This window comes from Pleurodeles waltl, chromosome 7 (genome assembly GCF_031143425.1).
Source record: "Pleurodeles waltl isolate 20211129_DDA chromosome 7, aPleWal1.hap1.20221129, whole genome shotgun sequence".
Lineage (NCBI taxonomy): Eukaryota > Metazoa > Chordata > Amphibia > Caudata > Salamandridae > Pleurodeles > Pleurodeles waltl.
The window spans coordinates 896,631,791-896,644,839 of NC_090446.1; positions in this window are offsets into that span (position 1 = coordinate 896,631,791).

A 13,049-nucleotide genomic window follows, 5' to 3' on the forward strand; every position below is an offset into this window, starting at 1 on the left:
TTGTTCTTAGGTCGAGGTAGTCAAGAAGTCCTGTGGGCTAGCCAGAGGACTTTGGGCGGTTTCCGGTTCTGTGGGAAGAGTTGCTGAAATGTCCTTGGAGCTGGTGCAGGACCACTGCAGGGCACCAATTGGAAACACAATGCACGGATGGACTTCAAGGTGAGTCCAGTGGGTCCCCTTGGAGTGTAAAGGTTGCAAGGGGGGGCCCTTATAGTACAGCTGGTTCTCCGGTGCAGTGCCCAGGGAGGCAAGGTGTAGAGCAGATAGATGAGCCAAGAGCTGTGCACAAAGGTGTCCTTGGAATCAGGAGGGAGGTCATTCAGCAGGACCACTCTGGTGGATAGTTCTGGTGGTTTCTGAAGTCCTTCAACCGGGGCTTCCTCCTGGTCCTTTTGGAGGTCGGTGTGGACTTTTCTTCTTGGTGTCCGATGTTGAGTGACTGGTACCATGGACAATTGCATGGTTCAGCCACTGGATGGTGCAGTGCCACCAAACTTAGCACACTTGCAGGATTTGTCCTTTGGGTCTGCTGGGTGAAACTTGGTTTGGTTTTGGCATCCGGTTCCTTGGTCATCAGCCAGTCAGTGAACTGGACTTCACTGGTCTTTGGGTTTCAAAAGCGTGGTGCCTTCACTCTGGAGGGAGACCTTCAGAAATTTTCACAAGAGTAGAGGTCCTCTGGGGATGTTTAGAGTCCGTCCAATGTACAAGCAACTCCTCAGTGACGATTGTCGATTCCTGGGTGCAGCAGGCAGGGTTTGGCTCATTTTATCTTTGTGCAGCAGGAATGCAGTTCTCAAGCCTTGGGTCTTCCTTGTTGCTGGTCTTCTTGTATCCTTGGAATCTGATCTGCAGGTCTAGGGGTGCCCACTAAATAATGCATTTAATGGGTGTTTAGGAGAGTACCTGGTAGTGGCCAATGAGTCATCTACCTTATGGTGGCTACACCCACTAAGTGCCTGTGGGTGGAGGTCACTTCCCTATCCTTGACAGGCTATTTTCATACCATACAAGCTGGAGGAAAATGAAATGGAGAGGTCACCTTCGGGGTGGTGCAAGCTGGGGGTGGCCACTCCTCCTGTCCTTTGTGCATTTTCCCGCTGTCGCTCCTGCCAAAAGTGGGGGTTTGCAATGGTGGTGGACATATGCTGCTAGCAGCAGGGCTGGGGGTTGAGTTTCAAGGGCCATAATCCCTTTGAAGCTCATAGGCAGGGCTGTGCACATTCCTGGGGGAGGAGATGTAACACTCTGCCAGGGAATGGCTTTGTTCTCTGGACACAGAGAGCACAGGCTCTCAACCCGGGGGTTCATAATCTTTTCTGGTAGTAGCAGGCTGGTTGTGACTGGCCAGCAACCATGCCAGTGTAGTTAGGTTTTGCAGGGGGCACCTCTAAGGTGGCCCCTGGGTACATTTTGTAATAAATCCAATACCGGTTTGGATTTATCATTCTGAGTTATTTGATACCAAATAGCCCATGGTGCAGAGTGGCCATCATGTAGCTGTGAAACTGGTAGTGACCAGTGTCTAGCACATGTATGTAAAATGGCTGCTCTGTTCACTTACCACGCCCCAGTTTTGGCAGGGACACAGAAGGGGCATATTGCTCATTCATCTATGCTAACACATGCAGTTAATGTGCACCCTGCCCTAGGGCTGGAAGGCCTGCCAGAGGGGTGACTTACCTATATTGCATGCAGTGTGTAGTGGACAGGGCACAGAGGTTGTGTGCCATGTCAGTTTTTCACTGTAGGATTGCACTAGCACACTCAGCCTGCAGTGGCAGTGCTGGGTGCATTTAGATGCATGGCCCTGGCCGTCAGAGGCCTACCCTTAGTACCTCATGCCCTGGGTAGCTTAGTACCATTTACTAGGGACTTAATGGCACACCCAAAGATGTTTCCAATTGTGCCAATGCATCACAACAGTTTTGCAAAAACGATCTGGCCCAGGGAACCTGGTTAGCAGGGGCCCTAGGTACTAACAACTTTGAAACCACATCAAATACCAGGCAAAAGGTGGGAGCTAAAGATGTACTCGCTATCTGCAGTCCCTCTCCTAAACGCCACCCCCTCCACACACTATTCCTATGCAGTCCTTGCTTTCCCCACTGCTTTTCATGTGCTATATTTTACTACTAAACAGGCAGCCACAAGTGCAGCTATCTAGCAGGCACTAAGGATTTGATTCCAATGGTGCAGCAGGTGAAGTGATACCGTGCCCAAAAGTTCTAGGAACCTCTCTAAACACTTAATAGTGCTCTATTTTACTATGAAACCGGCCGTCACAAGTGCAGTTATCTAGCATGCACTAGGGGTATGATTCCACTGGTGCAGCAGGTGCAATGACACCTTGCCAAAAAGCTCAAGGAACCCCAAATATTGCTATATTTTATTAGTAAACAGGCAGTCACAAGTGTAGTTATCTTGCAGGCCTTAGGGTCATGATTTGAATGGTGCAGCAAGTGCAGCGACACTGGGGCCAACAGTTGTCACAACTCCTCTAAAAAACAAATATTGCTATACTTTACTACTAAACAGACAGTCGTAAGTGTAGTTATATAGCAGGCACCAGGGATGATTCCAGTGGTTCAGCAGGTGTAGTGACACTGGGGCCAAAAGCTATAGGAACCCCTCTAAACACCAAATATTTCTGTACTTTACTACTAAACAGGCAGTCACAAGAGCAGTTATCTTGCAGGAATTAGGGTCAGGATTTGAATGGTGCAGCAGATGCAGTGGCACCGGGGCCAAAATTTGTCATAACTCTTCTAAACATCAAATATTGCTTTATTTTACTACTAAGCAGGTGGTCACAATCATAGTTACCTTGCGGGCACTAGGATCATGATTTGAATGGTGCTGCGGCACCATGCCCAATAGCTCTAGGAACCCCTCTAAACACTAAATATTGCTTTAGATTACTACTAAACAGGTAGTCTCAAATGCAGTTATCCTGCAGGCACTAAGGTCAGGATTTGAATGGTGCAGCATGTGTATTGTCACTGGTCCCAAAGTTGTCATAACTTCTCTAAACATCAAATATTGCTATAATTTACTACTAAACAGGCAGTCACAATTGCTATTACCTTGCAGTTAAAAGTGTCATGATTTGAATGGTGCAGCAGGTGCAGTGGCACTCTACTAACTACACATTACTATACTCTAATACAATGCCATATTAAATAAGGTACAAATTAGGAGTTTGGAACCCTGGGATATTAATTCAACATACATCACAACATAAACAACTAATAACGGTTTATCTAATTTAAAACAAATATTATTATAACCTTTTTCTCATATTTATAATCCAGTCAGTAAGATAGAATGCAAAAAAAACAAAGGCGAAACCTATTGACTTTGCCTATGTTTCTTCCCTTCTTCTCTCTACACTCTATTTCTCTACTACCTCCCTGGCGACTCCATCTCTTCCTCTACTACACTCCCTCTGAAAGGCCTATTTCAATTGCCTCTTCTCTCCACCACTCCTCCTTCCCCTCCGTATTCATTTTCATCTCTCCCTTACCTTCCATTCTGTGCTGTCGCATTGCTCTCTCCTCCGCCCATCCCCCGAGGCTGCTGCCTTCATGTTTTACAATGACTGCCTTACACTACTCTGCTCTCATGCTTGAGTTACCTCACTCAAAACAAACCATCTCATTAAACCGTAAGCATTTCTCTCTTATTTGTTTCTGTGGACTGTTTTTTCCGAGTCAAAATTTTTGAAGAGCGAGGGGGTGGTGACAGCAGTAATGGGGAGGGGCGGGGGGCTAAAAATCCACCCCACCCAAAACGTAGGCGGGCTCAGCGTATTCCCCAAGATGAAACGACAACTTCCTGGGCAGCGAGAGAAACTACTACATAACTCATAAAGGGATCTGCGAATTCTTCCAATGAAACTTGCATGTAACATGCGTGTTAAATTTTTCATATTGAAGGCGCTGCTCTCTGTGCTTAACCAAGCAAAAGCAGGCTTCATTAAAAGGCGCGCGCGCTCTGAGAGCGCATTAATTTTGGATGAGCGGTAATAGCCAACGTAGGTAGGCCCCATCTTCGTGTTATTGTGCGGCAGTCCTTCCAAGCGTCGGCAAATTTGTTCTGTTTAAAGAAAAAAGGGGAAAAAGGCTGACCCAGTTCTCGTTCAGGAATGTCCCCGGGGCATGTTAAAATAATAATAATATCATTTTGAATAATGAGAAGCTGGGTTAGGGTAGATACTGAGAGAAAGTTTACAAAGTTACAAAGAAGACCGGGTTTGGTCAGTAGATGCACGATGAGAGGCGAGCTGCGCGTGGCCGACATTCTGTGGAATTATTAGTGAATGGTGAACAGCACGAGGTACGGATGGAAGAATCAAGGAGTGTCAAGGCAGAATTTATTTGTTTAACTGGGGATGATTAAAAGTGGTGGGTTGAGTATTCTTCATTGCGAGGTTCTCACCTTTTCGCTAGAGCCTCATTCTCACTCTGTCGGCAGTGCAACCTTTAGCACTCCGTGGCAGGGTGAGGAAGGACTTATCCCAGTAAACCATTTCTGTGAAAACAGTGGAACACAAATGATTTTATTCCGATTCTTCAATTTCCTAACCCTGTAACTGTAATATGTTTGGGCAAGTGAACACATACCCTCATTTTCACAGGAGTTTTGTATAAGAAAAACATTTTCACTGAAAAGATTAAAGAAAACTGTGTTTTCAAATGTATGCACTTGCACCAAGTGTGGGAAAAGCATAGAGATACATAGGGCTAGATTTACAAGGCCCTAGCTCCTCCTTGCTCCACATAAGCGTAATTTTTTATGCCAATGTAACTCAAGGGGGCAATTTTCGCCATGCCATATTGATGAAGTGGCACAATGCATGCATTGCGCCACTTTGCGACCCCTTGTGCTAATTTATGCCTGCGTCAGGCATAACGTATGCAAGGGGGCCTTTCCGGTGTTAGGAGGCTCGCAAAAATGATGCAGTGAAATCTACAAGATTTTGGGGTAATTTTTAACACCTGCTCAAAGCAGGTGTTAAAATGATGCACCCATTGAAATCAATGGGCCTCCGTGCACTTTTCTAAACAAGCATCAACATTTTTGATGCTAGTGGAGCAAAGTGCCACAACAGCGTAAAAAATGTTGACACTACTGTTCTAACGAACGACATGGTGCGCCATATTATAAATACAGCACACACGTGGTGTCGTGAGGTGGGGCAAGGGCGACGCAAGAAAAGTGGCGCATCAGTATTGATGTGCCACTTTCTTCTACATCTTGCCCATAATTGTCCAGGTAAAAACACCCAGGGGGAATAGACTTTTCATAGAAGAATATTTCAGGAAGAGAGCAAAAAGATTTTTTTTTAAATTCACTACTCGCATAACCACATTTATTAGTGCAAGTGTAATAAGGAGGAGACATTTTATAATTATTCCCCAATTCCACAGAAGGTTGTAGGGTTTTAGAGTGCTGCATGATAGGAAAATGATAACAAAACAATACTTTTTAAATGCAAAATATTTCCTTAAGAAAATAGGTGCCTTGGCCCAGCCTGTATGAGGTGCTTCACTTTGAAAATAAAATGGTGTAGAATGGAAATAAGGCGCAAAGATAACAAAATTAAATCTCTAGCAAAACCCATGCTTGAGTTATACTTCAAAAAATTAGGGTAAAGCTGGAGGCTGTGGGTGTACTTGCTTGAGGTCATTAATCAAAACAGTTAAATATACTTCTGTTTTCTTCTGTATAAGTCATTCTTGATGGATATTTTACAGTCCAAAGTCCCTGTTATTCTCTACTGCTCTAACATCTCATTTATTTCGTTTCTTTTGTCCTGGGGATCTTTTCTATAATAGTTCATCACCCGGCCTATAGTCTTGAGGGTGTTTCAGCCCTCAACTTCCTCCCCCTTCTCCACCAACACTCTCCACAAACACTAACTGGCGGTAACAATTATAGTGTTTGGGTTAACTATGTTTAACATCAAAACGTGTTCCTATAAAGCATGATTTCCATTCTTCTTCTGTGAACCTGTCTTTAGAATTACACTCAACCGATCATGAATATCAGTTTACATCAAACACTGCAAAATGAAGAATGACTGTTACCCATGGTGAAACAAGGATAGAGACACCCCAAACCTATACTTTTTATATGCCTGGAGGCATCTTTCATCTGCGGTTGGAGGACAGTTGTCCCTGGAGTCGTTTTATCAATAAGTGCAAGTGAGCTAAATTGTGACTCCACTTTGCGAGTACCACCTGTTATTGTTTTTGTCATCCCCTAAACTTGTTATACTGTTCCTACTCAGATAATACAATGGCGTATTTAGGACAGCAGAACTTCAGAGTGTGGGAGACTGAGTCCATCCACACCATCAGTAAGTGTCGACCTAACTCCTGGCTAGCTCACAGTGCCTCAGACAAACTCCCAAACCTACTGTGGTGGAAGGTGATCATGGCAACCTGAACATGACACTCTGCCCCTCCCATGGAAGTTGTGGAAACAGATCTTACCGTTTATTCGTATTATTCATGCATGCCAAGGTGATACACAAAAATGTGTGAGATACGTTTTCAATACATTTATTGAAACAATCGCAATCTGGCATACAGAGAGTGAGTTGCAATGATCAGGCAGATGAAACAATGCAAAGCAATCAGCATTCCAAACACGGTAAAGGAGATAAACAATCCAACCATGATGAATGTGATTCTGGACGTTCTAGCGGTTCTAGAGGTTCCTACCTTACTCTAAGTCTATGTTGACAGCAAAGTGGGTGTAACCTTCTGCCTGGCCCGATCTAAGGGATTCGCCCTAATCCCATACCTGAAGACAGTGTCAGGAGTCGCCCTGCAATGGGCATGGCAATCCTCTCAGGAGGCTGGTAGATTAGTGCTGGCGACCTGCAAGTCACACAGCATTCATCCCAGGACAGTCATGGCTGCCCTCTGCCCTTTTCGGTCAGTGCACCGTACAGTAATAAAGCTGTATTGTGTTGAAAGCACAGCTCTGATGCAATGCTGTGTTTAGATTTTAGAAGCTGTTTCTTGAACTGGCAACATAAGAACTCAAATATGGTGTACAGTGTTCCTAGCCTTCAACAGAAAGTACAGATGCCATTCAAAGGCTAACTAAACAAGCAACTCGTACAACCAATTCCTAGTAAACTATTATGCAAGAAATGCGTGTAAATGTCATTGCTAAAAGCAGCTTAGCTAAAATGAATAAAATAGGAAAATGTAAAATGAAGCTAAAAACGGGGAGGGGGTGGTGAAACTTGGGTCCAAGAGGTCCTTACGACAAATTGTCTTTGAGTGAAGAAGTTGAGCATGCCATTGCTTTTTTTGCTGTATGTTGATGAAGAAGCAGTGGAGTCTCAGCATCTGCCCTTTGCCATGGGAACACCATTGTCCCCATGTGCCAAACCATAGGTTACCTGCTTTTATAATCCAGGTTGTTCCCTACTGAGTGCACTGCTACAAACTTAGACTCAATAGAACCCCCAGGTTAGCAGGTATCAATTTTGCTAGGGACTGATCACCTCAAACCCTAAGCAGGGAGATAATCTAATCTTTACATTTATTTTCGTTCCACTTTTGAAAGCCAAAACACTCCTGCTTGCCTCTGCAGTGTTGTTGTGCTGTCATTGTACAATCTGTCACTTTGTTGCTGTCTCTACTAATTGTTAATGCTTCTAGTCATTAGGCTCACCAATCGTAAAGCTTGAAACCCAATACGATGCAACCAGGGGCCAGACATACAAAGCGATTTTGCAGTTGCAAACCTTGTGATTCACAAAATTACATATTTTGCAAGTGCAAAAATTATCTTTGAATGCACTTAATCCATTTTGTTAGTTGAAAAAACCTTTCCAACTTGAGAAATGGGTTTTGCGATCTATTCTGAATTGTAATTAGTAAGGTACTTGAAAGTGGTTCCCCTTCATAATTGGAGCCACAATGGTATGCCTGAATGAGTTCAGATACCATTCAGAAGTTACCAACACCTCAAAGGAGGTAATAACTGTTTGTCCCTGTGGTATACCTTCCATTTTGTAAATTGTTTCAGAAGCGTTTGGAGGAATTATCAGGGATCCAGCAGGCCGCTGTCGACATCCCTCTGATGTGTTTTTAAATGGAATACCTTTTATAAAGGAGCACTGGTTCCTTTAAGGAGCACAGGCTACTTTCTTAAAAAATGTTTTCCGTTCTGGAATGAAGACAAAGACAATGGTCTGCTGTTATTTGCACGCCACCATCTCTGTGTTTGTAACCAACCATCAGAGGTCGCACATAGCCACCTGCCTAATATTAGTCTGCTTATTATGCAATTCCCTGTGAATGGGCATTTTGTGATGCATCTATTAGTACAGTTATCACATTAAAAAAAATAAAAGACTGGGCGCAAAAAGTCGATGTTCAGTAGCATCAGAGCATGACATTCTAATGTGTAAAGTTCAAAAAGTATAAACGTTTGATACTACACGAGGTGCAGAGACAGAAAAACTGTTGTGTATATCCCAGTGCCCCAAAACATTAATTGTTCACATATATGTTATTATTGGCTTTGTTTGTCATGCAAAGGGTTGTAGCCTGTTTCATGCATGCCCATGTAAAACACTCAAAGCATGAGAAAGCACCAGAGGATGAAGTCAAAGAGAAAGAAACAGCAGAGGTGGAAGACAGCACAGCTCCAGCAGCAGGATCACATCCAGAATCCTATAAGCCAAGAGAAGAGGTGGTTAGACCACAAGCACCCCCTCATAAAAGCAAAATGTTACCTAGCAACACATCTGTGCTTTTGAAAGATCAATGATGCATGTTCAGAAACAGCTGCTGTGTGATCCCAACTTCATTGGATGGCGTTTGAGTGACATAACAATTATGTTGACAGGTGCAAGCAGTGACTTAAGACTAATAGCAGAGTCTGTACCAAGCAACAGAGGGTATAGAAGCAAGAAATACCTTGAATAGCATTCTCGCGTATAGGTGTAGATAGATCCCACACTTGGCCAGTGCATAACTTAGCCAGTGTCACTAACATCTTCAGCAGATATGCAGCCAAACTCCATGAGGATTTAGTGAAGGGAAATAATTACCTGGCCAAGGTTCTACTGCGTGATTCATTTGCCACTAGGCAATTTACAGCAAAGTTGATGACATGGCACAATGGAACACTCCATCCAGAAGTAACGTAGCCAGCACTAGTAGTGTGTCACCTAGGGGCAGCTGCCGCAAATCTCAAGAGGAGGGCCGGGGACAGCAGGGGGGGAGAAATAAAAAAAATGTTTACCGGTTCCCATCTTTGCCGCCTGCTCTTCTTCTGGTGTCCCAGCATTCACTGGGACACTAACAGACTCCCCAGGTGCCCCAGGTTCCCATGCAACTCCCATGGATTTTGGCACATGCCCAGAGTTACAAGAACTTGTAAACCTGGGGATGTTAAAAAATTGTATGCATTCCCAGGCGAGGTGTACCAAGGAGAAATATCTCTGTTTCTCCTTGTTTCTTCCTCTTTCTATGTGTGCTACATTCTGCAGCACACATAGAAAGAGTAATATACCTTGATGGATTGTTTTTGTGCAGGAATGTGTCCCTTCCTGCTCCAAAACAATCCAGCATGCAATGCAGGCACCGTCTCAACAAGGTGCAAGAGTGCTTGCAGTGGCGCTAGGCAGACCACTGTATGCCAGCGCAGGGGTAAAAGTCAGGAATAGGCTGTATGCCTAAAATATGGTGCATTCCTTCCCTTTCCCTGTTACACAGTGCAGCAAGGTTACTTGCTGCACTGCGCTGGTGACAATCTGATAAATACGCCCCTCAGATACATTCCGCTCATAAATCACCTTCTAAATGAATTATAAACTGCTCCTTGCAGGAATGCAGAGTCTGTTGGCATAATAAATGAAGGGTGGAGATAACATCAGTATCCTCACCGTTTTGGGAATGAACACCAATGTTGGGGTATTGACTCTGTGTATATGTATGATGTGGAAAACTATTGTTGAAAGATAATGTTCGGATAATTTTACAGATTTCCAAAAACGTTGCTCACTTTTCTCACAATAGGAGCTGGTTTTGCTGAAGGGCCCAGATCATTGGAGAGTTGAATGCTAGTTGCAATATATACAGCAAATGCACAACGGGTATGGATGATGTCCTGCGCAGTACAAAATGTCTTGTGTTATACTGTCAGTGCACACTGTGGTGAGACCACTGGAAACATATTTACACATGCCTTTCTTATAGTCCACATTAATGGCAGCGTTCCCTCTTATATATGTCAGGAAGAGACGTGAGTAGGACAAAAAGATATGATCATATGTGTGAGAAGTAGTTCTGAAAGATTTCCAGGGTAATCTCTGTGTTTTTCTATTCTGTTAACAGAGTCACTATATTTGGGGAAAACCTTATAACATCAGAAGGAAAATTCAGGGATTCATTTTAGTCAACATTTATATGCCCTCGAGATGGAAGAACCAGGAGGCGATGTCCAAACTACTTGTGGATCACATTACTCAAATGGCCTGCTCTTACTTGCTCCTTCCACTAATAGTAACGGGGACTTCAATATGGATTTACTTGGTGGGTCTGAAATTAACTAGGTCATTGAAGCCCTGGAACATCAGTGGTTCATCACCAAACAATCACTGATATAGGCAGCAAGAAGGAGCTTAACAGGAACAGCTCTCCTGGAATATCTAGAGCACCTAGGACTCAGCCTTAAATGGCCGGTTCATTGAAGATACCCCACATTCCTTGTCGTTTCTTGCCACAAATGGCAACTTGCTGATAGACTTTACCTGGGTCTCCTTATCACTCATGCAAATGGTACTTTCCTTTAAATTGGGTCTAAGGACTGAAAGCGATCATCTACTGCAAGAAGTGGTCTTTACCCTTACTCCAGCAGTGAACATGAGCAATGCTGTACCTGCTGGCTTTGTTCACCTGTGCCAGCTAAAACAGAATTAAATAGACACCTCTCTAGGTGCTCTGGCCCAGGAAGCGGCCGATCACTTCACATCCTCCTTACGAATAGAAGGGGTAGCCAAAGACAAATTGGAGGCGTTTATTCACAAATACACCCAGAAATTTGGCAGGAATGTCAAAACTACAAGGAGCACAATCCTGTTTATCATAAAGAAGCTGCATACTCAGCACAGTCTAAAACAGATAAAGAGGTATGTAAACCAAGCACTCCGTCTGGTCCATTGGTTTTCAGAACAAAAACGCTATCTCACCAACCTGAGACAAGCAAACGAAAGTTGAAGCAGGCTGTATGGGGAACCAGGAGACAATATACCGAGAAATTCTGGGCCAAACTCATCTGGGACGACAAAACACAAAAACGCCAGCAAATGCTGGAACACAGTAAATGCTCTAAAGAATTCACACGGCCCCAAATAGGAATCAAACATCTCCGAGGCTGATTGGGCGTCCTTCTTGAAAAATAATTTTGATCAAAACAAAAGCAGAGGACCGCACTCCCCAATCTGATGACTCAGGCCCTCACAAAGCCAGAAGTGCAGTTAGTGAATACAACGTCACTCCAGCAGAAGTACAATGACTAATAGTTAAAGGGAGAAAGACGGGGGCCCCTGGTCCAAACGGGATCCCTCAGGCCGCCATTTATAAATCAGACCCATCCAAGTGAGCAGAAGCCATGGACCCCCTTTTCAATCATGCCTTGGCTGGTGAATGAATCCCAGAATCTTGGAGGGGATCCATCATCTCTCCAATACACAAAGGTGGGGATAATCAGACACTAGAAACTACCGACTAATTGGGCTTATCGACAACAAAGAAAAATATTTTGCCGGGGTCCTCCTTGAACATCTTATTGATAGGGCTGGCCGAGAATCAATAATTCCCCCAAACCAAAAGGGGTTCACTAGTAATAAAGGCACAGAAACCAATATCATGGTTTATCTCTCACACTCTAGTCTTCAATGGCTACTATTCTTCTACTATACCTCTGCTTTATCAACTTTAAATCAGTATTTGACAGTATCAATTGAAGTAGGCTCTGGGGGAAACTCAACAGCTGGCAGATTCCATTGCACCTACTGAAAGCTATTGAGAACCTGTACACTAGTACGTGGGTTAGGATCAAACTGGGCGATAGATCAAACCTCTCTAGAAGAATTCCAACAACTAGAGGCCTAAAACAGGGCTGCATTCTGGTTCCAACTTTATTCAACCTTTTCATAGCTGACTTCTCAAAAGTGCTTTCGTCCATCAATTCCCATACACCACGACTGGGGACAAAGCAACTGTTGAACCTCCAATATGCTGATGATGTCGTACTACTCAATAGAACTAGGGCAGGTATCCAACGTCTTTTGAAAGCCATGGAAGATTACTCACTTAAGAACGGGCTGCAAATTAATCATAAAAAAGGCCAAATTTGTGATCTTAGGTAAGCGATCCCTGAAGGGGGTCGCAACCTGGGGATTAAGCGGGAACAAGCCTGAAGAAACAGCTACTTACAAATACCTGGGTCTCCTGTTTGACTGTCAGGGCTCCTTTTCTCAACATAAATAAGAAATAAGACAGAAAGAGGCTGCCCTTTCCTTGGGGCTTCAGATGTTGTCAGCCAAACTGAACAAATATACGTTCAGCCCACTGTAAGAAGTAGCCAGAGCTAAGGTGGTCTGCATCCTAGCCTATGGAAGTGTCGCCCTCCATGGTAGAGACTGTAAGGTCTTGGATGTTACTATATCAAGCATATACAGGCAAATGTTCAAGCTTCCAAGTTACACCTCACCAGCACAGATAAGGCTGGAGTTTGGCCTACCCAAACAGCCTTTTAGTCTCTTGCAAGGCATACAGCCTATATTAACTTTATTCACAAAAGTGCAACCAAAAACACCATAAATTACAACATATGGTAGGCAATAACAATAAAGCTCTGTAAGCCTACTCGAAAATATGTTGATATCTCAATAAAGCAGCTAGGCATGGAGAGTTTATGGTCATAAGAGCTGAACCACAAGCTATTCAAATAATTAACCAAAAAAGTAATAAAACACCTGTTGCAAATTGAAGATAAGACAACCCTTG